The sequence below is a fragment of the Ciconia boyciana genome, chromosome 1 (assembly GCF_034638445.1).
Source record: "Ciconia boyciana chromosome 1, ASM3463844v1, whole genome shotgun sequence".
NCBI classification, from domain to species: domain Eukaryota; kingdom Metazoa; phylum Chordata; class Aves; order Ciconiiformes; family Ciconiidae; genus Ciconia; species Ciconia boyciana.
In genome coordinates this window covers 99001214-99027547 of record NC_132934.1, presented here as the reverse complement: position 1 = coordinate 99027547, position 26334 = coordinate 99001214, and the positions used below count along the sequence as shown (strand labels likewise).

Below are 26334 nucleotides of genomic sequence, written 5' to 3'. Positions count from 1 at the left end.
CCCTCTCCAGCACCACAGGACTGAAGTTCTCCAGAGCAGATGGTGGGAAACAGCCTGGACAGCAGATAGCTTTTCAACCCAAGTTCCATGCTCAACAGGTTATTTTGTTGACATGGAACATTTACCGTCCTTTTCACCCCACTGGATATTCCACCCCACAGAGAGACTCCTTCCCTAATTCCTTCCAGCTTGCTTCGCATCCTCCAAACTCAGAACCTGCGTAGCATCCCAGGCACCGTCCTTGCCAGGAGTGGGGCTGGGGGGCTGCCTGCGGACCCCCCGGCAGGGCTGCGGCCGACAGGCAGCTGACCCTGGCAAGAGTTAACAGCGGCTCTCCCACTTGTCAAACTGGCTCTCTGCCTTTTGCCTGCCTACGAAACGTGAAGGACTAGGACAGAAATCCTGTTAAAACTGCCGCTACATTGCCATCTTGGCATACCGCTTGTGTAATCTCTGTTAAATATACTGCACTTCAAGCCCAGAGCTCCCCAGAAAAGAACCAAAAATTTAACTTTTCAGGACATGTTCAACTTGACACAGAAAACTAGTGACTCTCAACATTTCACACTGTTCTGTAACAAAAGTATAATTACATCATCGTACAGAAAACTAAAATAAGGACAACTTGGAATTAAAAGACAGAAGAAAGGGTTGCTTTAAAAGAAAGGAAAAGGTATAATTGGCTTTCCTGTGTCTCTAACATTGCTGCTTTATGGTTAAAGTCATTGGTAAGATCACCAAAAACCCCATCCTTTCTAGCTCATAAGATGATGGCTACCACTTAATCAATGTGACAAACATTAAGGAGAGAACAGAGAGGGAAGGGTTTCTATGTAATTGAAAATTCAATCTTCAATTCAGTTTGGTGAATACCGGGGTTTGCTAATAGCCGAAAGGAAAAATGTCTTTTTTAAGGTTAAATATTTATATCGTTTCAGTTCAAGTTTGAGAACTCATTACACATCTCTCTCAGAGGATGAGAGATCAGAGAAGTTGTCACCTAGCAATAACCGGATTTTGGGGGGAGAAGAACTTTCTAAAACTCTCCACTGTGAGCATAAACAAGAAGCAATTAATGAATTAATGAGCTAAGCTAATGAACAGCTCAAATCCACAGTTCTCATGAAATCATATTATTTCAGATGAGGGTTATGCAGGGCCTCATGCAACAACCAGCGAGGCTGACTCTCGTTACAGAGCACATGCCACATTCTGCCTTGGCTGGAACGAAGCAAAATGATTTCATCTGGGATTTATAAAGTCATCTGCAGTGAATGTATCCAGCATTACCAATCATGTTTCATCTCTACAGTGCCCAGGCCAAATTTAAGTTTTGTTTCACTAACGACCAGAAGAAACAGTGATTCATGACTCAAACAGGCGGCGAGTCAAACAAAGGATTCCAGTTTTAAGATATTATAACACAGGGTGGCTTTACAGTAAAAACTCCTTTCCCTTGGCGTAGGAGCCTAGAGCTGCAGCTCAACCAAGCCCCAGGTACAGCTCTACCCAGCATTTAGTCCATAGATTTAGGGCGATGTTTTCTCAGAACATAGTTTATCCTCCTTTCCTTTACTTCTCTGCCTGGGCTGATACCCACCTCCTTTTAGCAGAGTCTGCTGTGGCACCCACTTTGCTCTTACATTACCAACCGAGTGGGTTGCAATGCCTCAGGCATTGCTAAAGTGCTCCTCTGACTGAAAATAAACAGTCAATTTTAAACAAAGCTCTCAAATTTGGCCATCTCTTTAAGGCTTTTCTGCTCTTCATTGTTTCTTCATTTTCAGTTTCTCACAAAACATTACCAGTGGTTCCCGTCAGCTCCTGTCCTCTCTCCTGTCTCTGACACTTCTCTTCAGAAACTCCTACAGCAGTGTACAGCCACCCATGGAAAACAGATGAAACCCCAAGCGATGGAGGGTGAGGACAAAAACCCGTCATTGCCACCGTCTGCACAACATCATTAGAGTTTGATTTGTTCTGAAACAAGAAGGTTTTCAAATGATTAGGATCTGTTTCAACCATCCCAATAAAACAAACACTGCTTTGGAAGCAAGAAAGCCTCTTAAATTTTTACACCCTGAAGAAAATGTGGTGAATGAGTGCTGGTAGCTTTGGTGCCTGGAGATTTAACTTTCCCACAGTATAGCACACCTCCGTGCATAAATGGACTGCTCCATTACCAAGTTGATTTACCTTTTTCCTGCATCATCTGAGGACAATGTACTTGCTCCTGATTAAATCAAGCTGTTTTTTTCCCCCCTGACTTACTTTGCTTATTTACAAACAATAGTCTTGATAGGCTCAAACTGATGGGAAAGTAAAACTCACCGGGATGTACAGTTTACCTCCAAAAACACTTAAGTGTAAGTCTAGCTTTCCCCAACCCCTTAAAACCTGCTGTCAAAGTAAAACAGTATATTCACAGAAAGGCACCTGCATAATTTGGTGGAGATTCTGTACCCATAAACTAGCGAATGGACGCGTCCTTAAGAGAGAGCACAGCCACCTCTGCCAAAAACTAAGCAACTCGGCAAGGCTGTTATCCAAAGGTCGCCTTAAACGTCCTTCTTCATTTCCTCCTCCTCCTCCCCCGCAACACAATATACTAGACCCTAAACTACAGCTAATTTCCTGCCAGCATAGCCCTGAAATCTGCTCGGTCCCTGGCTTTTCACGATATAGGTCCTGCAATACATTGGTCCCTGCGGTGCAAGTGAGCACAAGGTCTGGTTACAGCCATAGCGTGTTTTAGTTCCCAAAGCTCACAGCTTGGCACCTTCACCAACACTAAATAAATTAAAAATCAAATATCTGTGAATCAGATTTGACTAAGTCACTCCCTCGTAATCCTGCAGGTTTCCGATGGGGAAAAGGGAGCGGCAGAGGAAGTCGCTCTTACAGCTTATCTCTTCCTCTGAGAAATTATTGTGTTGGATATTGGAGAAGGAGCAGAAAAAGGGCAATGCAACAACAACAGAAAACACCCTAAGTAACTTTATTCCCCTCATAAACCACATCTATTTTACTGGGATAACTACCCCAACTACTCCGAAAATTGCACCCAAATACGAAATTATTCTGTCCTACTGTATAAGCATGATTCTCTCCTACTTGATAAGAATTGATGTGTAGGCATTGTCAAATCAATTGCTCTTTCCAGTAGACGGAAACCACGTAATCATTTTAATCAGGTCATGACAACTGAGAATTTTAAATGCACATCAAAAATGAAAACATTCATTACCATATAAATACTATAGTTTGGTGACTACAAATTGAGATTTAAACCATTGACATAGGAGACACCAACTGCTGAGTGTGTCCAAATAAAAATTACAGTGAAAATGTCAAGGCTTTATAACTTTTGTGCCATAATAACTACTCTTACCTGAAACTGAAACTGTTAAAGTACACATTTCAATGAATCTAATCTCATTCCTATGCATTTGGTAGGACAAGAAATTAGACCACCTACTCAAACCGCATTATTTTAGTAGACATCACTGCCTCCTCCTTATTTTGCAGTCACACAAACCCCTGCTTCATCTGGACTAGCTCACCGATTTAAGTTGAGGTGAGAAGGAGAGTTAAGTCTTTTCTGCCCAAACAAAAGCCACTGACAGGTAGAAACGTATTACAAGAGATTGCTGTTAAAACAATGAACTCCTTTCTTAATGCAGAACAACAGGCTGGCAGAGGACAAGCCAACCTGAAGTCATACTCCTCTTTTCTATCTCGTTACCTTTCTGGTAGGTAAGCTTAAGAGTCAGTTATCTGACCCAATGCCCGATTCATCTCACGCCAGTAACAAGCTCCCTGGTATTATTCTGACACTATTTCATTAACTCCTTTCCTATTGAAAATTTGAGCATGCTCAAAAGATTTGCAAACCGAGACTTAAAAAATTCACACAGACATGGCAAATAGAAAGCTCTGCTGGTGGACTGTGATTGCTTATGTCTCATTGTGCAGACTAACAAAACCCAAAACAAACAACACAGCTGGTGTAGTAATAAATGTACATAAATATTCTAGACCAATATAATTCTCACTCCTGAAGCCCAGGAAATACAGACTTTCTTCATCTAAAATTTCAGGAAGCGGACTGGGTGAAAAACAATTATGAATCCAAATTCACACTATACAGGAGCAGAAATTCTCACTGTACAAGAACAGAAAGACCCTAAAGAAAAGTTTCTCCTTTCCCATCCTACCTGACATGATAAACTTGCCTCTAGGATACCCCTAACAAATTCAATGAGAGCTTGCCATACACAGCAGGTAAGTGCGTGCCAGAAAATCTAAGCAGCTAGAAAAACTACTCAGAACAGCTTCAAAAATCATCTACTCCCTTCTTCTTTTTTTTGTGGAGGGCCTTCTTGGATGTCCTGACCATTTTTTTCCTGCCTACTGCATTTTCCCACTCTCTCAGGCAACCTTTGCCCACAATCTGCTTTCCTCTGTGCTGATTTCTTTCACTGCCACTTTGTGCCTGTCACTTCCTTTCGTTAATCAGTTCCCTCCAGTGCCCACTTACTCTGACAGTTTCTGTCTCTCTTGTTTCATTTGTCCATTTCTCCTCAATTTGTCTCCTTCCCGAGATGCTTGCCCCATATTTCCAAATGTCCCCTCTAGCTCTTTAACGCTTCTTCATTTTCCAGCACTCTCAGGGCAGCGAGCATGCCCCCAGACTAAATGCTCCTCATCACGCTTGCTTGGCAAACCACATCATGACAGCGACAGCTCAAGTGGCATCCGCCGTGGCTGTTGTGCTACCAAGCCATGGGCCTGCCTGCACAAATACAGGGCAGCATTTATCAGCAAGTCCCAGGACTGCGTTCCCTCAAGCGAGGAATACAGGTACTATACCTGCGGTTACACCATTTAATATAATTAAGGAAGTTAAATAAAATGGCACACTTAAAAACTGATCCCACCTGCATGAGATTTGAGTAAGAAAAAACAAGCCTGGTCACATTGATGGAGTTCACACATATACTGCAATCTCTGGAGGACCTTCTACAGGGGAAAACTCCCCTTGGATTTCCGTGGCATCTTGGATGTGCCCCACCAGTCAAAAACAAAACCTAAATGAACAGCATCTGCTCTGAACACCAAAACAGGGCATCATCTTATAGCTGTTTAGTTAATTCGATGGGAAGCACTGTTTGCTATACTGACGCTTACTACACATCAGAATTAACTGTTTGTTTTAACAAATGAAAATGGAGAGAATACACTCCACGTGCAGTGAACACAGCATTAATTCCTTCATAAACAATCACCAGCACTTCCCCCCCCCCACTTTCATTATTTCAGCTTCTCTCTGGATCTTCAAGTGGAAAAGACAGACAAGATCTTCCCATCCAAACCCCTTTAGTCCTTCTGATCCAACTCCAGCCTCAAGGTGGACCTGCAATCTTTACCTCACCCATCCCCTGCTTCCTATCTAACAACAAAATACTCCAAATTTTTCACGATGGACTTTGTTCCTTCCCAACAATGGTCATCTGGTGTCTTTGCATACTTTCAAGGAGCTGGTTGCTAATTGTATCTGATAAGCATAGACAGTAACTGATATGGAAAAAATGGAAAAAATGACGACTCCTCCTGTCCTGGTTGCTGCCAAAGATTTCCATTCCCTCAGTAAAAACATGGACACACAAAAGAGTCAATTTAGCATTTGTCAAAATGGAAGGGAAATACGTTTCTGGTGTGGAACAGGAACTGTGTGAAATGAACAAAAATGCGACTATTGGCTCTGGAAATGACATGGTGTTACTACTTGACTGCCCTAAAAGTATCTCTTTCTCTGTTACCCTCTTGGTTCAGGCTATCCCTCCCCTCGACAGCAAAGGTAGGCACTCCTCCATCTTCTGGTTACTTCATCTCCTTTCTCTCCTACGTCGCTTCCTTCTGCTGTGGGAAAGCAAGCCCATCCTCGCCCTTTGCGATTCCATGTGGCACTACCATGCCTTACCTCCACCCATCTCTCTTGCTTTCCCATGTTAACACCTTATCTTTGGGGACCTTATCTATGAGAAAATAGAGAGAGGAAAAATTGACGAGTTCACCAAATGCAAGAACTTGCAAACCTGCCTCTCTCGTCTCCCTCTTCCCCCAAAAGAGAGGGAAAGCGCGGCACAAAGATGAAATATTCACCTCGTTCTGACTGGCAACGTGTCCACCCAGCTGCCCTGGAGATGCGGACACGGAGGATTCGGGCACGTGCAGAGCCAAGGCACGCGGACAAGGTGACACCTTGACAAGACGAGCGCTTGGGGGAAAAGGACCCGGTGACGAGAGCCACGTGTTTAAGGTGGCAGGCGCAGAAAGCCCGTCTCTGGAGCCTTTACGTAAGCACCGCCCGTCTATTTACACTTCTGCACACCGGGAAATTCCTCAGGCGGCGCTGGGGCAGGAGCAGACGGAGCGGGCTCTGTTAGTATCCAGCCCGTCCCTCCTTTCGCTGTCGGCAGCGGGGAGCTTTCGGACACGGCTCTCATCTCCAAGCGCAATTCACCGCCCAGCGTGCGGCCCCGGCCGTCGCGGCAGCACACGCCGGCCCCGGCTGCTGACCGGGCTACAGGAGGGGCGACTTCGGAGCTCTCAATCTGTCAGGGGAGACCGAGCCCAAACGCCTTGATTCCCGCAGGCCAGTCAGACGTAATGCCAGATTCCTGCTGCTAAACTCCAGCGATGCCGAGACGGCATCCATCACCAGCTCAGCCCTGGGAGAAACCCATCTCCGCTGGGCACAGCAGCCTTCGCACAGCCGCAGGAGGCTTCAAAAGCCACCAGCCTAACAAAGAAGCGCGGACAAAGAGTCCTGTCCTTCCCTCCACCAGGTAGATTTACTGACGATGGAAAACCAAACCAAGCCCAGCCCCGCCGTTCCTCCCTTGCCCCCTCCGCCCACGGACGCGCGGGGACGGACGCCCCCGCCCGGGGCAGAGGCTTTGTTCGCCGGCGGGGACGCGGCAGCGCCCGCCAGCACCGGGGGAAACACCCGGACAAAGAGGGAGAGGCGACTGGCGCCGAAAGGGACACGGGGGGAGCCCCGTCCCTTTGAGCTGCAAGGTCTCCGCCGAGCCGGGCGGCGAGGGGGGGACCCCGCCGCCCCCACCCGTCAGAAACGGGAGGGGGCGGAAGGGTTGGGCACAAACTCCCCTAAAAGTAGCCAAAACGCGGGGACAGCTGTGAGCAGCTGAGCCGGCGGCAGCTCGGGCTCTGCGTGCCCGGGGGGGACCCTCTCCCCATCCCCGCGGGCAGCCCCGCAGGGCTCGGGCTCCGGAGCCGCCGCCGCCGCCCGGGAGCGCTATCCCCCGCCCCCCCGCCGCCGGACGGCGCTCCCCCGGCCCCGCACTCACCGCCGCCTCCTGCCGCCGCTGCCCCGCGCATCCCGCTGCCCGCCCGGCCGCCGCTGCGAGCGCCGCCGCCCCCCGCCGCCGGGAGCCGCCCCCCGCACGGCAGCCAGCGCCGCCCCGCGCAGGGGCGCGCCCGCCCCCCGGCGGGAGTGGGGCGTGGGGCACCCCCGCGGGCGGAATGGTTCGCTCCCCTCAGGCCGGGGTCGCGGGAGCGGGGCGGCCGAAGGGGAGGCGGAATGGGGGCGGGGGGCGGAAGGTGGACGGGCCGAAAGGGGGAAACACGCACAGGGATACCCATAGCGCGGGGGGGGGGCTCGGCTGACGGGGTGGCGGGGTCTTGCCGGGGCCGCCGCGGGGCGACAGCCGGCGGAGGAGCCGCCGCGGGCGCTTCACGATCCATAAATGTGAATCGCCAGGCAATTTCCTGCCCGCGAGATTAGCTGAGCAAACAGGGCGGCTCTGGGAGGGCGCGGGCCCGGTTTTCCTTGCCTGGGGCTGGGGGTGCGTTTACCTGCGCCCTCCCTGCTTCCTCCTCCTCCTCCCCGGGGGAGCCGTGGTGGAGAGGGGGCTGCCCTCCGCCCTCCCAGCTCCGGAGGGGAGCCGGGTTGCCTCCGTGCCCTGGTGCCGCTCACGCCGGCCCGGGGGTCACACCCTGCTGCCGCCTGCCAGAAGCCTGCCTGCAATGTAGTCTTACCTGGAAAAAATACACGTGTGCCTGTATGTGTGTATACATTTATATATGTGTATACACACACAGGGCCCCCGAAGGACCCCTGTCCGGACCCCATGCATCAGCGAAGGCTGCACGCAGGTGGCATCAGCGAAGGCTGCACGCAGGTGGCAGCTGCCACCACCAACATTTTGCTGTCCCAAAGCGGGGAGCAGGCCAGTGAGCCTCGCCGGGCCTCGCTGGCGGGGCTTTCAAACCAAAGCAAGCGTACAAACCAACACCGGCTCGGCGAAGCGTGTTTGCCCAAGCACCGCGCCTCGCCTGTCCCGTGTTTGGCAAGTGGCTGGGCGTGCCGATCCAGACCCCTTCGGAGGTCCCTGCTCAGGAGGCTGCTCAGTGCCAGAGGCAGCGAGGCTAACCGCTGGGTTGCAGCTGTTACCGAGAAAAACAAAAAGGGTGAAGAGCCTCCGGGGAGGTGTCGTCCCACCCCTGGGATCAGTGGGTGCTGGGAGCCCAGGGGGTATAACGAACCTTCTCTTCCTGAGCACACATACAGCGTCAGCTTGATGAGGAAAACTCCAGCGATGAGAGATGCGAGCCAGCCTGGAGGGCTGTGCTCAGGGCAGCGAGCCAGAGTATCCTGCATAGCCATCTTGTTCCGTGCTGTGTGGCCTCCTCACTGTGCCCTTCCCTGTTTGTTTCCCAAAGAGGAAATTTGGGGATCGCAGCACGTACCTGCTGCGCAGGGGTCCTGTGGGATGAGTCGAAGCTCACACGGCACTCGGCAGATGTAAACCGCTACCGCGATCGCTGACTGTTCCCATCCGCCGTGGGGAAATGGGGTTCGTTGTGATTCAGTTCCTACCTTGCGTATTCCAGGGGATATTTTACTTGGCTAAAACCGCTACTTTACCACAATATAAACTTTGTAATAACTCATTAAAATCTGGAATCTCTATAGTAACACCCACAGTACCAGAGAATATTAAAAAAAAAAAAAAAAAAAAAAAAGAAATGGCCTTGGCTGTCCTGGTGTCTACTGTAGTTTACGTATAAAAAGACAATCTTTTGAGACTAATTAATAGGCCAGAACCTAGATGAGCTCTTCTTCTGTGATGCCTCCACAAACGTCCGAGTGCTTCATTTACTACTAGTGTTGAACCTGGCCCTTCTGTTTTGTCCACTGAACAAGCAAAAAGGAGTACACGCAGTTAAAAAAATGCAGGCATATATGTGTAACGAATGCAGAGTTCAGGACGTGCTCACAGCTGGAAGAGGCGAGAATGACTTTTAACCCTGCCACAGCCAGACCCAAAAGCAGCCAGCCTTCCCTTCATCTCATGTGATCTTCCTTTTCCTTTCAAGTGGGAAAACTGTAAGTAATAGTCTGCAAAAATCTCCCTAGGGAAAATGATGCCTAATAGTACGGAAAGGAGTAACTTTGCCCTTGTGGTTAAACTGTTGCTCTGAAGGACTTTCGGTATGCTGGCTGAAATGTTCCTTTATTTGGCTCCTACACAGTAGGTGAGGTGGCAGCAAAGCTGGGTCAGGTAGAACATGTGTTTTCCCTCATGTGTTTCCCCTCATACCTGTATGCTGGGAAAATTTTATCCGAGTCAGTGCCATCTGTTTCTTGGCAGCAAAGGAGAGAAAAATAAGGAATAAAGCTTATTTCTAAAATAACAAGAGGTACTCAAAACCAGCCATAGCTGAGGCCCTAAAATAACTTGATAAGTTGGAATGTCTAACAGACAAGAGTCTGGCAATTTAAAAACAAACAAAAAAATGCTCTCTTGGACATTTTATGAGTAGGAAATATTTAAAAATTAGCAAACAAGTGAAACTACAAAAGCCAAAGAGCTGAAAACTCTTTTTGGAACAAAAGCAACACTACTATTAAAGAAAGTCAGGAAAAAAGGTATGGAAACTTGCACGAGAGCTACAAGTTGTAGGTGGGTTCAACAGTCCACCTAGCTTTAACTGTTTTCATGGCAGTTGCATGGCTACATCAACTGTATTGCATATCATAGCGGCTTTTAAAATTCTCCACCCCTGAGTATGCAAGCATGCCCAACAAAAGTTTAGTTTCCATGGTAATTCATATAAGTAGAAATCAAATGTTGGAATGTTTGCAAAAAGTATGCTTTAATCAGGAGCATTGAAAATGGTAAAAAAATACTTCAGTGCCAACAGGGAAGGAGATATCTCTTCAGCCCCTTCAGAACTGAAGTCACCTCTGAGCAGGCACCTGCAACCACAACCTCTACATTGCCTGGTCTCTCACTTTTACAGATTTTATCCACATCAGGTGCAGACATAACTGCATTTCTGTCAAATGAGACAGAGCCCACAGCGGGGAGTTGGTTCAGGCTTTATGCTGCCTGCAGGAAGAGAGACAATACCCAGCCTGACAAAGTCAGTTGAGATAAAGCTGTCCATTGATGACTGGTTCTAGTTACACCCAGTCTTTTTTTTGGTGGCAAAACTGGTCTAGTTTCTTCCTTTTCCTGCCTTAACTATTCATTTGGATTCCCAATCTATAGTTTGTGACCTGGTTTGGTGGACTGACGCAGTTATTTGTGAACACCAGATCAAGAAAATGGTCCAGGTGAAACCTCTTCCATCCCTGCACCTCTCCCCGTTCTGAAAAAGGTCCAACAAGTAGTGGAGTGGTTGATGAGAAGAGGAACAACATAGATCTGAGCAGCTGTGCTTGAGACCAAGCCTGTTTCTTGAACGGGCATCACCAATACACCAATGGATTATTAAATTGCACTGTTTTTGAACAAACATGCGGCAACAAATGAGCTTGTAAGGATTCAATGCTTTGCAGCATGTACCCAGAACATTTTGAACCACTGCCTCGGTGAAGAAACCCAGCTATTGCTTGCTATTGCAGAATAAAACTACACAATTATTTATAGCTCAAAAATAATAACAATGGTCACAACCAGAACTTCTGGTGAAACTTCAAAGTGAGCAGTGATTCTTCTGTTGTGACTTCATCAAAGACATTTTGAGTCTGGATTCTAGGTACTGAAAGAAACTTGGTTTTTAAGGCTCGTTGGGAATCTCTGCAAAATAAAAAGGCAACCTGGAGCATGACTGCATTAATCAGTACCATTCCCATGAAAAAAACCACACCCAATAGTTACACTGGTCATCCAAGTTAAAATCGAAAAATCTATTAATGCAGCACACAAGTACAGAGGTATATCAAACAATAATAAAATGATGTAAACTGAGGTTCAACCAGTGGAGTGTTCTTGTGACTTGGCCTGAAACTTTCTTAAACTGTCACACAAGAGCTATCAAGAAGAAACTGCCTGGGGAAAAAGTTACATGAGTAATCAAATCTCATGCTCCAGGGCACAAGTCAATTGCTGGAAGGGTCAAGAAAGGAATTTCCTCACTCTCTTCCTTTGCACAGTTGTACACAATTAACTGGGTTTTAATTGCAAGGCAAGAAAGCGGTTACATTTTGCATTCCTCTGAATCATCAAGTGCTGGCTGCTTTTGCAGCTGAACTCAGAGCTTAAGAGATGGGTCTGGTACTGTGCGTTCTGTTGCACTTCTGTGAGGCTTTGCCTGGATTTGCAGTGCAGTTGTGAGGTCTGCTCTTCCTTTGACGCTGACTGCTTAGCTCAGAGTACGGCTGCATTGCAGAACTATCATTAAAGTGAGGACTCAACTGATTTAGGCGGTTAGTTTTCTGTTAATAATAACTAGCTACCTTAAAAATGGCTCTATTAATAAACTGCACAACTCATAATGACTCATTTAAGTAGCAGCAATGTTGTAGCCATAATGGCCTAAAGATATAAACAAGACAAGATTTGTTGGAAAGGTAACCATTTTTATTAAAGCAACTAGACCATTTAGTGCAATAAAAGATCATGCTATTTCTTCTTTAAATAGAACATTTTAGTAATCAAAAGGATTTTTGCTAACACAGGCCAGACATTGCTCTGCTTCAAATCACAAGAGCACTACCCTATTGGCTTGTGTATGGCTATCTGTCTTTGCAGATGATTAATTGCTTCCCTTTGCTAGAATCAGCATGCTTCTGTGAATGGGAGTGGCTTAGGGCTTAATTAGCCAACTCTGATACTGCAGCTAATCTCACTACAGTGCTACTGAAGTTTTTCTGTACACAAGTACCTTTTTGATGTATGATCTGTGAGCAAACATGTTGAAAACTCCAAGCAGCAGGTCTACAGGCAAAACCTTGGTCCATGCACCTCATAGATGTTAAGTCAGTAGGCAAATGGTTGGCAGAAGACATGGTGCAAATGCCGTAGCTACGCTGGTTTACAATTACAGCCACAGATTAGGGCAGCAACTCATTTTGTACACAGTGGTTGGATACAAGGGTATCTTCATCCTACAGTTGCCCCTTCTAGACTTATCTTTTTCCCAGCAAGCAATAAGCTGATTCATAAGTTCCGATATGCACTTAGTTTAGGGCCTTATGATTTGCCTCTGGAGCCAAGCCAGGGAACTTTTCTGTTCTCCTTTGGTCTCTATCAAATCTGCATGCAGAAGTCTTTTATATGTCTACAATGTGGTGGGTCATGTCAGTGAGACAGTACCTTCTTTAGTAGGAAATTAGAAGACATCTAAAAGTGTTTAAGCCGCTTGTCCAAGGTTATACAAGAAATCTCAGCAGGACCAAGGCTTTAAATGCAAGAACCCAAGATACTACTTTAATTTCACAGTTAACCTGTGTAAAGATAGATCTCTGTGTTGAAATAAATACTCATTTGGTTTCTTCCTCCTGCAAAAAAATATTCTGCCCCTTCAGGTGAAACTCAATTAATTCGTACAGAGTCAAAAAAGGTAAAACAACACATTTCTACCAAAAGGAAAGATGGTCGCCAAAACTTACTTCATCATGTTCGGAGTCATTTGGGCTGGACTTGATGTAGTGGCTTTCATAAAGGAAAAAGCTCCACCTAACATAGTTTAGATAAAATATATCCTCACAACTGATTCATGAAGCTGCGTTTGCTGACAAGTTTTTATATGTGCATTGAGAAGGGTTGTAGAGGTTTTTTTCTCAGCAGATGGCCCCCAAATGTGGAATTAAGTCCCATTAGCAGCACAAAGGATGACACAGTATCGCTACTACTTTCCTGCACTAATAGAGACAGAATAAGATGCAGAGATATATTTTTGCCTCAGCTTTCTGGGGTTTTTCTCCAAATAGGAGTGGGATGAAAAGCAACTGAAAAATATAAATTATAACAGTTTTCTCCCTATGTAGCCCTTACTCAAAACTGCCTTTCGTGCTTAGACAAAATATACAAACCCCAAAGATAAACAACCTGAAGATGCACTAATGCCCAATGCAAAATCAATCTAAACCAAAATAGTATTCAAGGTACAACCCACCATCTAACCTTCCCACTGCACTTGCACCCCCTTCAACAAAATCTAAAAAATATAGCAGGGTGGGGGAGAGGGTCGCAGAATCAAATACGTTCAGGTCCTGTCAGACTGTGCAAGGGAAGGGGGGAGATGGACCAGCATCTCCCTGCAGGTTTTTAACTGATAGGTACTGTACGAATCTGGCTCCTGAGGCCAGGACAGCTTCTGTATCAGGCAGCTTGCTGGCATGCAAGGCACGGTATGGCACATAAACCTCGCATATGTCCAGTGCCAGATTAATCCATATCCTGTTCTTCCCTTTCCTCCTTATGTCAGGCCCATTTTGGGTTACCCTGGGGAATAACGGGGGACCATCCTACCGGTAATGCTGTTTCCTTGTGCCCGCTGTTGGATCTGCCACCTCTGTCATGGGGTCTGTTGGCATGCCTGTAACAGGAGGGGCCTCCGGCAGGCAGGGCAGGGGCTGAAACCATGGGAAGGCTCTGGATGACCTTGCCCTCCACACCTGCCGGGAGGCCACAAACTGCTGGAAGAGCTGTTGGTGCCGTCAGCTTACTCTAAAGAAAGTAAAGCACGTGGGTACTTCGGATTCAAAGCTCCGCATCTCTCCACCTGCCCAGCCTGCGGTGGCTAGAGCCCCTGCATTTTAACCAGAAGCTGGAGCTTTACGGGGCAACACCTCAGCTGATGGCATGAAGGTAAACTGAAAAGCAAACCAACTCAGCTATTCGGGGAGTATGAAAACTTTGGAAACACTGTTTTACAGGAGCTGGACCATGTAAAGCCTGCCGATTTATGCACGTACTCTTGTCTCCATTGCTCACCTGAGAGCATCCGTCTCCATCCTGCAGCGCTGCTCCCAGCAGCCTGGGTAGCCTGTTTGCGAAGAAGCTCTAGACAAGCTCTTCAGTCTGGGCTTGCACTGCTGCGGCCACGGCACCACGTGCTTCCAATGAACTTCCCACTGACTGATGTAGGATTAGGCCCACAGGAAGCAATAAAATATGCTTGCTGATCCCGGAGTATCACAGGAAATTAACATATGACAATCTTTAACACATTGTTTTAATAAATTATAATTTTGTACTGTAGTTTAAAGACCACTGTGAAATCTGAGATAGGCAGCTGGGGGTGGTCTCGCTGCTTTTTCATAATGCCTTGTTTGCACATTGCATTCTTTTTTCCTTCCTCTTTGTACTACTGAATCCTTAAAACAGTTGGGGAGGCATCCCAGCGTTCGTGAGCAACAACCTTCATTTTGGTTGCAAGCTCCCCGGACCATCCTGTATACTAGAAACCCATTCTAACCAAGAAGAGAAATGCACTATTTTAGTGATACACTTTGCTGACAGGACATAAATTAGGCAGCAATATGAAATGGGACACAAAAGTAGCCCGTAGGAGCCAGGCGATTAATGCATAAAGAGAGGAAAGGGCTGACAGCGGATCCTCATTAGACTTAGGAACAGTTTGTCATTAGCGTGCTTTTTTAAACCTCAGAAGTTTAACAGGAGAAAAATGTTTCTCTATGCCTCAGATCTCCTCTTTAGTTAACAGAGGTTTCAGGTTCCCCCTCCCCCCTTCATTTCTGGAGAGGCTGCCAAGTTTTCCCAGAGCTAAAAGCAACAACTTTCTGTTAAACGTTACTTCATGCTTCTGGTATTAATCTAATAGGAGGCTAGATGGGGAGGAGGGGGAAGCGGCAATGAAAGCTGATTTCCTGCCATGCAGTGGGAAATCCATAGAAAATTCAGATCTAACACTAATTTTAACAGCTGGATGGCTGCTTTGGCTTTTACATGCCATAGGAACATGCAACTGCATACTTTTTTTTGTTATAAAAAGAAAACAGACGTCAAGCAGAAGGCAAAATAAAAAGAAGGCTTGCAGTTGTAAGTACCCTGATTAAACCATCCTATTCAACTATGCTAGAAATATCAACACATTTTACAAATTGCCTCTCATTTCTGTTAACATTTCTAATAAGAATGTTCATGGAAACAGAAAATATACAAGGAAATCGGCTTGCTAATAAGCACTTCAGCAAATATTTACTTGGGAAGTGCTCCAGCAACCACTTTGAAAAGAGTCTTAGCGGGTTTGAGAATCACACAATCGGGACATTGAAATAAAACTCCCCGGTGGAGGTGAAAAAATCATAGCAAAAAGAGCAGATTGCAAACACTCAACATACAAGTCAGAGACAACAGTCCTGTAGCAGTTCATGGCCGTATATATAACATACACCAAAGAACTGTTAGCAGCATCTCTCTCAAGCATGCAGTGTGCTGGTGGATAACTTCTTATATTCAGCCTCCATTCTCTGCATAAGTTCTTTATTAGGAAGGGCTTGACTATTTTTTCTGATAATAATTGTTGGGAGGGTGATGGCCACAAGTGTAGTCCTTTATCTTGACTATTAAAAAATGTTTTTTTCCTCCTTTCATGCTTTTTGCTCAGCCTTTGCTCCACCTGTTCCTCACACGCCATATGGCTCAAATCACGACATATTGCAGAAGATTTTTTTTACATTGATGCAAAGAAAGCTTAATACAGTACACATGCTGAAACTGAACCCTGTTTTGTAGATAAAGCAGGGCTATAGCTTGTTTGTGCATGCTGTGTATACTAGGAAAGTTCCTTACCGCAGATTATCTTGATTATAAAGCTTTACCTGCCCACTGATGCCTGCAATCAACAGAACATGGCAGCTGGTTTTTATGTCACTAGCTGCAGCCAGCTGTTAGACTGAAAGTGTTAATAACCATTTTCATCAGTCCCAGGCTTGCATTAAGCAAACTGGAAGACTCAAAGACTCTCGGGGGTAGCGATGGCAGAAAAACCCCAGCAGCTAACACCCAAAACATGAAGTAGAAGCTACGCTATGTGAGCCAGCGGGCTTCTTGCGGGGCAGATAAACACAGGGCTGGAACATTTGATAGCTTGAAGTACTGATGGGCAGGAGAGACACGAAAAATAAAAGCCTTGAAAACAAGTGAGAGAATGAGAAAAGTTGCTGGGGGTATCGCATGAGAAATAAGTTTAAAGAGATGGAGCTTCTTAGGGGTGCAGTACTGCTGAAAAGGCAGAGACGTCTAAAAAGAAACCTGTTTCCAGTTTCTTTATTCTGTGTTCGTAATAAAACAGGACATTATGCATAGTTTGTAAGGCAACAAGACCATTGCCATCACTCCCTCTGTACTCAAAAAATTCCAGCTGGTATCAGGTTTTCCTTGTAATGGAAACAAGCTGGCAAAACTTCAAAGACTTGATAACAGCTTATACAGAGAAAAAACAGCAACAGTTACTTATACTTCACTATTAAAAATGTTGTTTTCACCTCTCTCTTTTTTAAGAGAAGTTGGATAGAATTTGGCAGTGCTTAAAATGGTGCCACTTGTATCTGGTCGCAACTCAGGAAAAGAATGTGAAAATGTAGCTGTACTGGAATTTGTTTGGGAAAGGTTATCTAACAGCTCAACTTTCATCAAATATGCCGTGGCCAGGGGCTACGAGCACCATGAAATGACTGAGCTCAGTCGGACAGCTTTTAAATGACTGAAAAACTGAAATGGGAGCTTTGAAAAAGAGGGATATATGTATACCCTGCCTATTTCTTTATTTAAAGGCACAGAAATCACCCAACCCTGATAAACATTGTCTTAAGAGCATGAACACTCCGAAGAACCTAGGAAACTGAGTGAAAAAATGTGGAGTAAGTGGAAATAAGCCTTTAAATGATAACTTGATATATCAAATTATAAATTTGCCTTTGATGGACAAATCAATTTCAAACAATTCCAGCTCAGTCTTAATGTTGCATCTTTTCTTTTCTAATTTTTGACCACAGTAGGATTGTAGGTTCAGTTTCAAGACTGTCCTAACTTTCCATGTAGTGCCAAATGGCATCTGTACGACATTAAAGCAATGTGATCCGTGCCACTTTGCAGAGATTTAAGGATTATGCTGGGTCTCACAGTAACCAGAGGCTGAGTATCTATATAAATAAAGCATTTTTACTTCTCTGGAAAAAATGTTTCTCTTTTAAAAAATATTACAGTCCCTCATTTCTTTTCTTCCTCCTCTCCTTCTTCCCTGATCATATGCAACTGAAGAAACGGCCTTTGTTAGTTTTTTCTGGGCTGGCAAGAAGCCCAAAGATCCAGCTGACAAAAACCTCAAGTCAGCAAATCCAATGGGAAGAATGTCCTTTTCAGAGCCCCCATTTCACAGTCTCCCTGTCACGGAGCATCTCAATAGCACCACACAGAAGAGCCTTGCACGGCCTTCTGTACAAGGTGAATCATCCTTACTCTGGTCCTTTTACTTCAGTAATTAGCTCTTGTTACCCACCCGTTGCTGCCCAGCGTTTGCACGCTGAGCTCTGGGGGAGGCTGATGCGACAGCATCGGTCCAAAACGAAGCTCCCATCAGTGGGTTCAAGGAGCAATTACAAGGCTCAGTGGATCGGCTCCTGCCTCTCCCACCCCTCGTTACGCCTGTAACGTGGCATCCTGTACTTAGAGGGAAGCAGCTTGAGAGGGCTGTGTTAGCCTAGACGACGTACGGTCAGCAAAAGGTCCCCAAGTTAAATACGCGTGTGCTGCTGTAAGTCCGAGCCCACTACCGGATCACTGAGTTTGCACCAAAATTTCTAACATGAAAGAGTCGAGGAATTCACAGAAGCTGCTGGTTCACAGTGGTCAGTAGTCAGAAAAACAGGTGCTGCGAACAAATTTAAGGGTCTATCTCATGCATTAGTTGGATAAGATGAATTTTGACATTTTTTCCCCAAAGGAATTCAGTGCTTTTTAAGGAAACAGAGAACACAGTAAATAAAGACTTCACCAGGCGGCACAGCAATCTGCACTACGGCTTCACAGCACGGAAGTGGTTCATCCTGCAATCAGAGCACTTCATATAATGTCAAAATAAGCACTTATTTCTCATGCAGTTTTCTTTCCTGAGTCTTTCCTTAGCTGACACAACAAGCGAACACTGTTCTTTCTGCTCTTTCTCCTCCCCTTTCCTCAGCGGTCCTTTGGTATTTACCTCCTCTCATTTTGGATTTCCTGTCTGCACCCTAGGGAAAGGATTTTCCTGTGAGAAACAAATGTCACACTGCTGATCTCTTTGGATGCCAATAGACCAAGTCTATCCTCCATGTGAAGAAAAGCTCTCATCTACGTGGTATCAGAATAGTACTGCCCTCAGATTACTTTTTTCCTGACCCATTTTATTTGGAACTCATTTTAGAGAACTAGCTTTCTCGTCCCTAGTAGAGCTGCTATTTCCATGTAGTAAATTAAGATGGATGCAACTGTTTTGGGTAAAACAGGACCTAAACTGGACTAAATCTCAAAATTAAAACCAAACATCAAACATTTTGAAAACATACCTACTTTCTATAGGGTCCTGCATAGCACATATCTTTTTGATTACTGTATTTGAGGGTTTGGTCTGAGAGGGGGAGAAAAGCAAGGGAGAATACTCTGTATGTCTTCAGCACATGTACAGAGAGCAGGGCACAGCGACTCTGACAGAAGCATCCAGATATGGTGATATTAAACATATGCAGATGTTTCTGAAATTACAGAAGGTGGTTTTTCATGAGGGGGGAAATCTTCCTGGCAATTCACACCTAATTATTCACGGAAATGAAAGCCACCAGTAGGACATGGGAGGAAAAAAGCTCTGCATCTGAGCAGCAAAAGTCCCAGGAGACGTGTCTGCTCAGATGGTTGGGACCCAAAACTTGCTTCACCTCAAACACAGGTTAGAACTTTTGTCTTTCCCCAGTGACCAAAGAGACCAGCAAACCTTTAGCCTCTGGGCTGGATCATGGCCAAGGGTGCTGAGCTCCCAGGCAGCTTGCTGACAGGCTTTGGAAGTGCTTGGGAAGGACAGAGGTGCCACCTCTCTTCTCTGGCTCTGCAGAGGCCAGAAGACATAACACAATTGTGCTGTAAAGACAGAAAAGTCATTTCTGGAAGATCACCGGGGAATGTGTTTATGCGCATGCATGCTCAAGTACAAGGTGCGCATGCTGTATTGAGTAAATGTAATACCAGCAGAGTGCAAAAGTCTGGCTAAAGAATGTGGTAGGATATATTGCTTAGTGCGTTTTCATTTAGAGATCTTCAGGGCGTTTGGTGCTTAGGATGTTGAAAATGCCTTAGACCTCTTTGCTATCCTCTTGTGGTACGCTATAAGAGATACTAGATCGCCGTGATTCCAATAGCCTGACTGTGGCAAACAACAGTCTGTGGCTTTGAATGGGTTGTACTATATATCTTAAAGCTGTTATAGAGCATTGGGGAGTGTTTTGTGGCTTGTGGTATATGCAGAATGGGTGATTTGTAGACCTTTTGGGTCTAACCAGCTATTACCCCTGTGCTTGTGAGGCACTGGATAGGATGACTCTGGTGGCTTATTCCATGTACGGTGTGTGGTATCTCACACTGCTCACTATTTTGTGAGAAATAAATAATTGCCTTCATTGTATTTTCACTTTGAAAGTTGACTAAAAACTTCTTTATTACATATGAAAGGATTTTCGTGTACAAAAGTCTAGAGGTTGAACTCTGGGTAATGCATTCAGGAAGGCTCAGAAAAGCCAGTCCTCTGGCCAGTGCATCCACCAGAGAGCTAGCTGGGGTTCAGAAGAATGCAGCAGAATTATGTACAGCCTTGCTTCAGTTTTACCTTAAGCCCATTCGCTTTGCATTTTCTGCAATCTAAGTGTAAGAAGAATCTGAATCTAAACTTAGTGATCATTCATGGGACTAATGAAAGTCAGATTCAGACAGTGCTTTAATAAAAGTCAGACTCAGTTGTAGGGGAAATTATGTGGAGCCTGCAGATACTTTAAAACCAGAGGAACTATCTGTGGAAGGCACTGTTTAGATGGTCTCGAACTTTGTCTCGGTTGCAGCCCAAACTCATAAAGTAAGAAATCTCTTAAGGTCATGCTTATAAATAGACTGTCAATAGTCTTTTTCAAATAAAGACATAAAGGACAACCTTCCTGTCACAGCCAGACAACCCATTCACGTGCTAAATCTTGTCAACAAAGCAAACATTGTGAAAAAAATCTGGTTTCTTCTAAGCGATGAGATAGGTGAATAATGAAATAAAGCTCATTCAAGGGAGAGAGCATGGAGGAGACTGTAGTAACCAGAAAGATGAGTAAAGGTTAACTGTGATCAAGCTGACCGTACAATAAAGAGAAGAAAAAAACCCTCCAAACCCAAGTGCAAGTCTCACTTTGCCAAATTCAACTCTGTAGCAAGTAATTATTTCTATGTGGAAAGCTCCAGTAGAATCTACTTAGGCCAGGTGGGCCTGGTTTGTGTTTTATTCTCACCTGGCCTTTCCCTTTTCATTGATGTTCATTTATATTTTCCACACTGAAATCTGAAGTTGCATGCCCTATAAAAGATTCACTTGCTTAACTGCAGCTAGAAGCAGAGATACCTGCTTCTTTGCCACTGCAATAATGAGGAGATCCATCAGAGTGTTACCACGTTCTGAGCTGGTCAATATTTCTGCATCATTTCTCTCTGGCAGATGGACAGATGTTGGAGCCTGGTACTGCATTTTTCTGATACAAAGCCTTCTGATTTCAGAGCAACTCCTTAAACACAAGTTCTCACATATCAGTGAGAACTTCAGAGCAGGTAACACCTTGCTTGCTTGGAGCTCCAGGTGCCTGACTTCTGAAAACTCACCTTTTATTCAGTCAGGCAGCAAGTATTTATTTTGCTGGGACTTTCTTGATGCCTTCTCTGCGTGCTGCTCCGATGTCTTTCTGGTTTCTCTTTCACATAAACAACATTCATCCACCTGCATGTTAACTCAGCCTGTTATCAAACCCTCCACCTACACAACACATTCTTAAACAGCTTTGTACGTACCCTCATTTTTGGGGTGGTGGCTCCTATTGTTTCAGCTATCTATTCCATAAAGCTTAATTGCACTTTGCATTTGACTCAAATGAAGGGTGGTTGTTACACCCACTACCTTCAGCAAGACTTCATGCAACTGCCAGCACCACAAGATGTGCATTTTTAGTACCCAGGCAAGCCATTGCATTTATGTCCCTCAGAACTACTCAACAGGACACTAACCACTGACAACAAGTTTTCTCAGACACACAAATCTCTTCCCATAAAACTTCCAGAGCTGCAGACCACCTTCTTCTATCTTCCTAGAGTAAAGAAGCCCTGTATTTAAATGCAGCAGCTCCCTTTTCTTTGACAAAGGTAGAATCTGAGTACCGCAGGAAGATGGCCTATTCCACTCTTCCTCCTGCCCTTTAAATCACTCTCCTCTTCCCAGCTAATTCCCTTTTCCAATTAAATCTGCCAACGGGCTGTTCTCTTTGCTGCAAGAGCAGGATTTTCCCTTACCGTAGATTCATAACTTTGTGAAACACAGCTCTACACATTTCAAAATTAACCTGTATTGTCAGCTAGCCTCAATGTGGTAAGACACAGCGTAGCCAGAATATCTGGGGGGGGGAAGGCATTTTTACCTTTCAGTCAAAGCTGGCATTTTTGGCAATGAGTAGCAGCTGTTTTCGTACTCTGGAGAGCTCTTGACAATAGGACACCCACGTCCAAGTTCCTGCTGTGTTCGTCTGAGAAGGTCTGGAGTAAAAAACCTCTGCTCCAAGTTAGGCAGAACTACCACTTTAAAGTGGGATGCATCCTGTGTCAGGTCAGTGTCTGATACCACAAAAAAATTTTCACAAATTAAAACATCCCATTAGCATCCTAAAGCAGACATTAACACAACTGAGTTAACAAGAAAAATATATATGTAAAACAGAGTAACATTTCAAGCAGTTCTCCTTTCACTCCAGCATGGAATAAACAAATTTCAAAGCTCCAGCACTGCTAAGGAACAAGCATTGTGCTCCAGCAGCAACAGAACCACAGCACTGGTAGCAACGGAGTTCAGGCAGAAACCTTTAGGCTTCCACTCTTCATATGGTATTTCCAGACTTTTGGATGGTGCTTCAGATATGAGTCTCCTAGGAACTGACTTCTGCCAACTTGGCACTCCCCACCTCGTTCAGGTCTTTCTACTGCCTTTGCTTCCTGGGCAGAGGCCGACAGGTGATGGAATGAGGACCGCTGCCCCTTGCAGAACTTCGCAAAGCGCAGGACGGTGCTCTGAGCGCAGCAGCCAGCTCTCCTCCCTGGGCCACGTGCCCTCGTAGTGCGGCTGATCCCCCACCACGATCCTGCCCTTTGCAATCATCTCCTTTAGCACGGCTTCCGAATGCTCATGTCTAGACTGGGCCAGTTCCCAGGCCGAGGAACAACCCCCGTTTACCTAACGACACCATCCTGGCCTAGAACAGGGATGTCCTTTCTCTGACCCATTTGACACGGGAAATTTATCAGCTTTGGAGCTTTTCCACTTAAAACAGAGAGGCTTGCGTGAACGCCGCTTGCCAAGACCTGCTCCACAGAGCACACAAAGGAGCACAGTGTCATGGAAATAAATGAGCCGCTTCCTTGCACAAGCACGGCGGTATTCTTCAGCCTGGCGGTCATGCCCTGGCAGGAACCTCACCTGGCACCTATTTTTGTCAACCAACAGGTCGTAACCCAGAGGCAACACACTGTTGAGAACAGACACAAGCTGTTCACAGGAACAAAGAAAACTGAATGCATGGGCAGGCTTTGGAAATCCCATGGAAGTTTTATCTGATGAGTGATGAGCAGATTGCAAAAATGCTTAAGTACTTCTGGGAAGTACCAGATCCCATAACTGCTCCATCCCAGGAAATTGCCTCATCATTAGGCAAAAGGGTCATGCTACCTCTTGCTTTTTTCTCTGTGGCTTGATGAGTCTTTCTTCCTTTCCTGGCCAGATCATGACTCCGCATCCACAGGTGAGGTGGAAAGTGGCTCTGTGCCAATTAGTTTACTGGATAAGCCAATTATCCTGCACACGAGGGGTACATTTGAGCTGCCTCAGGCAGGGGAGGAAGCTCATGCTGAATTGATAGTCCTCACCTGCCGGATGAGAGGTAGGCACTGCCGCAACTCAGAAGAGAACAGCAAATCACCCTATAGAGATTACCTCCTCAAGGAATGGCCGACAAAGCATGGATCCTTACTACACTTTAAAAATGGGCAGTCTAGAGGAGAGTGAGCTTTTGCCATTCAGTCACACACGAGCTGGCAGAGGAGAGGAGGTAACACCCTGTATAGAGACAACGCAGGTGCCTGAGCCCAAGCCATGAATCCTGATTTCAAGTAATTCCTTATTTCAAAGCTGTGAGCATGCAATCAGCCTGGGAGAGCACAGGAATTTTTGTTCTTGTCAACAGCCTTTCCTTGGCCATTTGCTCTCTCCAGTAGGCTACGAAGGCCCTTTTTGGGCACCTGGACCAGGACTGGGAATCGCAGTACAAGCCCTGGCTTTTTAAAAGTTAGGCATGTTGTAGCTCAGTGTTCCCATGCCTGAGCTGCTGTTGTCTGTAACAGCTTGCACTGCAGTGCAGACCCGAACAGGCTTCACGCAGGTGACTGCCAGCTGGGAATTTTCTAACTTTCAAGTGCTCAGTTCTCTTTTAACAAGATTTTAAAAACACACCTTGATATGTTTCTAAAAGAAAGTTTAAAAAAAGTATGGAAATGGTATCACATAGATATTTCAGAACTTAGTACGGACCTCTAATCCCTGGGGTTAATGGTAAAATACGCTTGTGAGCCAATGTCACATCTCTGCTTTAAAGCACAAGGTACTAATACTTCCCTCTAAAAGGTTCAAAGAATTTGTATCACAAGCACGTGCATTTCCCAACTTAAGTTCAGTAGCCTTCGGTGAAACATCCCATAAAATTCAGCGTGAGGCATGCATCCATTTACTGAATAGTTCATCCTTGGCTTTTGAAATTCATAACATCCTAAACAAACGGAGCCCTTAGTGTATATATTTTAAAATAGCCCTGAATGCATATATTTGTACCTGCTCTTTCTATAACAATACACTGCTCCTCAAGGAATGTCTGACAAAGCATGGATCCTTACTACACTTTAAAAATGGGCAGTCTAGAGGAGAGTGAGCTTTTGCCATTCAGTCACACACGAGCTGGCAGAGGAGAGGAGGGAACAAAGCCAGCTGTTCTACCTAGCTGGCCCATCAGCACCTTGTCCCCATAATTAGCCATGCCCTCTGCAACCTCTTATTAGGCCAGCTGGCCTAAGAAATACCAGCATCTCCTCAGAGCTGAAAAGTGGGGAGTCCCAGTCAAGAAATGGCGTAAGCTCACCTTCACAGCGACGTGGTAATCCTTGGTGCGAGTGACCCGCGCTCGTCAAGTTTAATCATCACTTTCTGAAAGCTGGGGTCAGGACGCAGGACTTCATTGATGAAGACGTACTAAACCCTGTCCGGCTCCAAGCACACACACTGAGGCTGCGGGAAGGCAGAATAACCATGCAGACCGAGCCAAGTCACACTGATATTGTATGGAGTCTATTTGGAGGCTTGGCCTCAATTAGCATATAAATGAAGTGATACACGCAGTCGCAGCTTGCCAGAAAACGAGACAGAATAATCTCCCCAGTTTGGCAGCTCTAGAGCATTTAGTTTGTGAATGAAGAGCCAGGCGCACTTTGAAGCCAAGCTGGGTCCACAGCTTACAGCCAATTGACTTTACATGGCAAAAACAGGTCTTGAGAAGTCGTGAAGCAGACCAGCACTTTTTCTGCTCTCAAACTAAGTTGCTATTATAGGAAAGTGACTTTAAAGATACTCATCACTGTCCCAGTAGATTGACAGCATTTCACCTATTGCATCCAGAGGCCCAGATGAGCTGTGGTACGAGCCTCCCACTGCAGGCTTCTGGCCATTAACAGAGTGCTTGATTTTATTCCAAGTAAAGGAAAAGGAACTGAAAGTTCACAGGAAAAATGATACGGAGGAGATGTGACCACGTAGCTGCTGAGCTTAGACGCAGACAGAAATTTTACTTACAGATCTTTATTAGGGTAAGGAATAAGGAGACAAAAATAGAAACAAAGACATTCAAAACTGGCACACAAGAGCATAGAGGGAATGAGTAGTTGTATTTATTTGTATAGCCTATGCAAGCCTTTTAAGGTATTTCAATTAAGACAGAGGGAAGAAGGCTTGTGTTTTTGTATAAATGCCTTTCACATTTATTAGGGTTTAGTTTTCCTTCTTTAAATATTTTCAATTGTCAGGGGCTCAGCTCAGATGCAAAAGCAAGGAAATCTAAGCACAAAGGCATGCAGATTTTTCCAAGAGCAGTGCAGTCTTGCTCCTATAGCTACGTAGTCTACTTTGGGGAGGATCAAATTTCTAGGGGAAAAAAGCAAAACAGATTTAAACGTAGGTAAAATGTAAAAGAAAAATCAGTGCTAGGCTAGGATGGTCTTTTTTCTTCAGATATTTTAACTCTGGTTTAAATACACTGACTTGAAAAAAAATAATCCCTTCTCCATTTACATTAGCAAGCACAGTCAAGCCTAGCTTGACTATACATGTAGCTGTATCTTGTTTTCCATCCTGGGACAAATGCTTCTTTTCATTAAAGGCTTGGAGTTACAAGAAAATCTTACAGGTCTCTCTTAAAAACCTCTTTGCGTCCTTCAGCTAGCTTGTAGTTTCTTTGTGCATTGAGTTTGTCCCTTCCCCTCGTTTTTAAGCTCCAGTTTGGTGCTTTCCTATAATGCTGTAGCAGCTGCAATCTGGAACTGCACAGATGACTCATTCTTTGCAAACGTCCCAGGCCTGCTGCTCAGCTGGGCTGAGGTAGGTGCTGTGCTCCTGCACTCCTGCCCATTTCGCCTTGTAGGCATTTGACCCCATGGGTTCCTGTAAAAATCCAAAGTCACTACCTGGTCCTGGACTTGC

The 26334-nt window shown here is 45.4% G+C and overlaps 1 protein-coding gene across 11 annotated transcripts in view; it reads right to left on the bottom strand.

Annotated features, from left to right (window-relative positions):
* PHLDB2 (pleckstrin homology like domain family B member 2) overlaps nt 1–26334 on the bottom strand; it is a 111180-nt gene that overhangs the window by 62584 nt on the left and 22262 nt on the right. For 5 of the 11 annotated variants that reach the window (XM_072884807.1, XM_072884860.1, XM_072884879.1 and 2 more), the window contains exon 4: nt 1806–1980. The exons of 2 other annotated variants lie outside the window; for them this stretch is intronic. The gene's annotated coding sequence lies outside the window, so the exon portion shown is untranslated. Of the gene's footprint in view, nt 1–1805; nt 1981–6165; nt 6975–7373; nt 7486–26334 lie in introns of those variants that run through there. 4 more of the 11 variants (XM_072884812.1, XM_072884830.1, XM_072884839.1 and 1 more) reach the window with 4 other exon arrangements.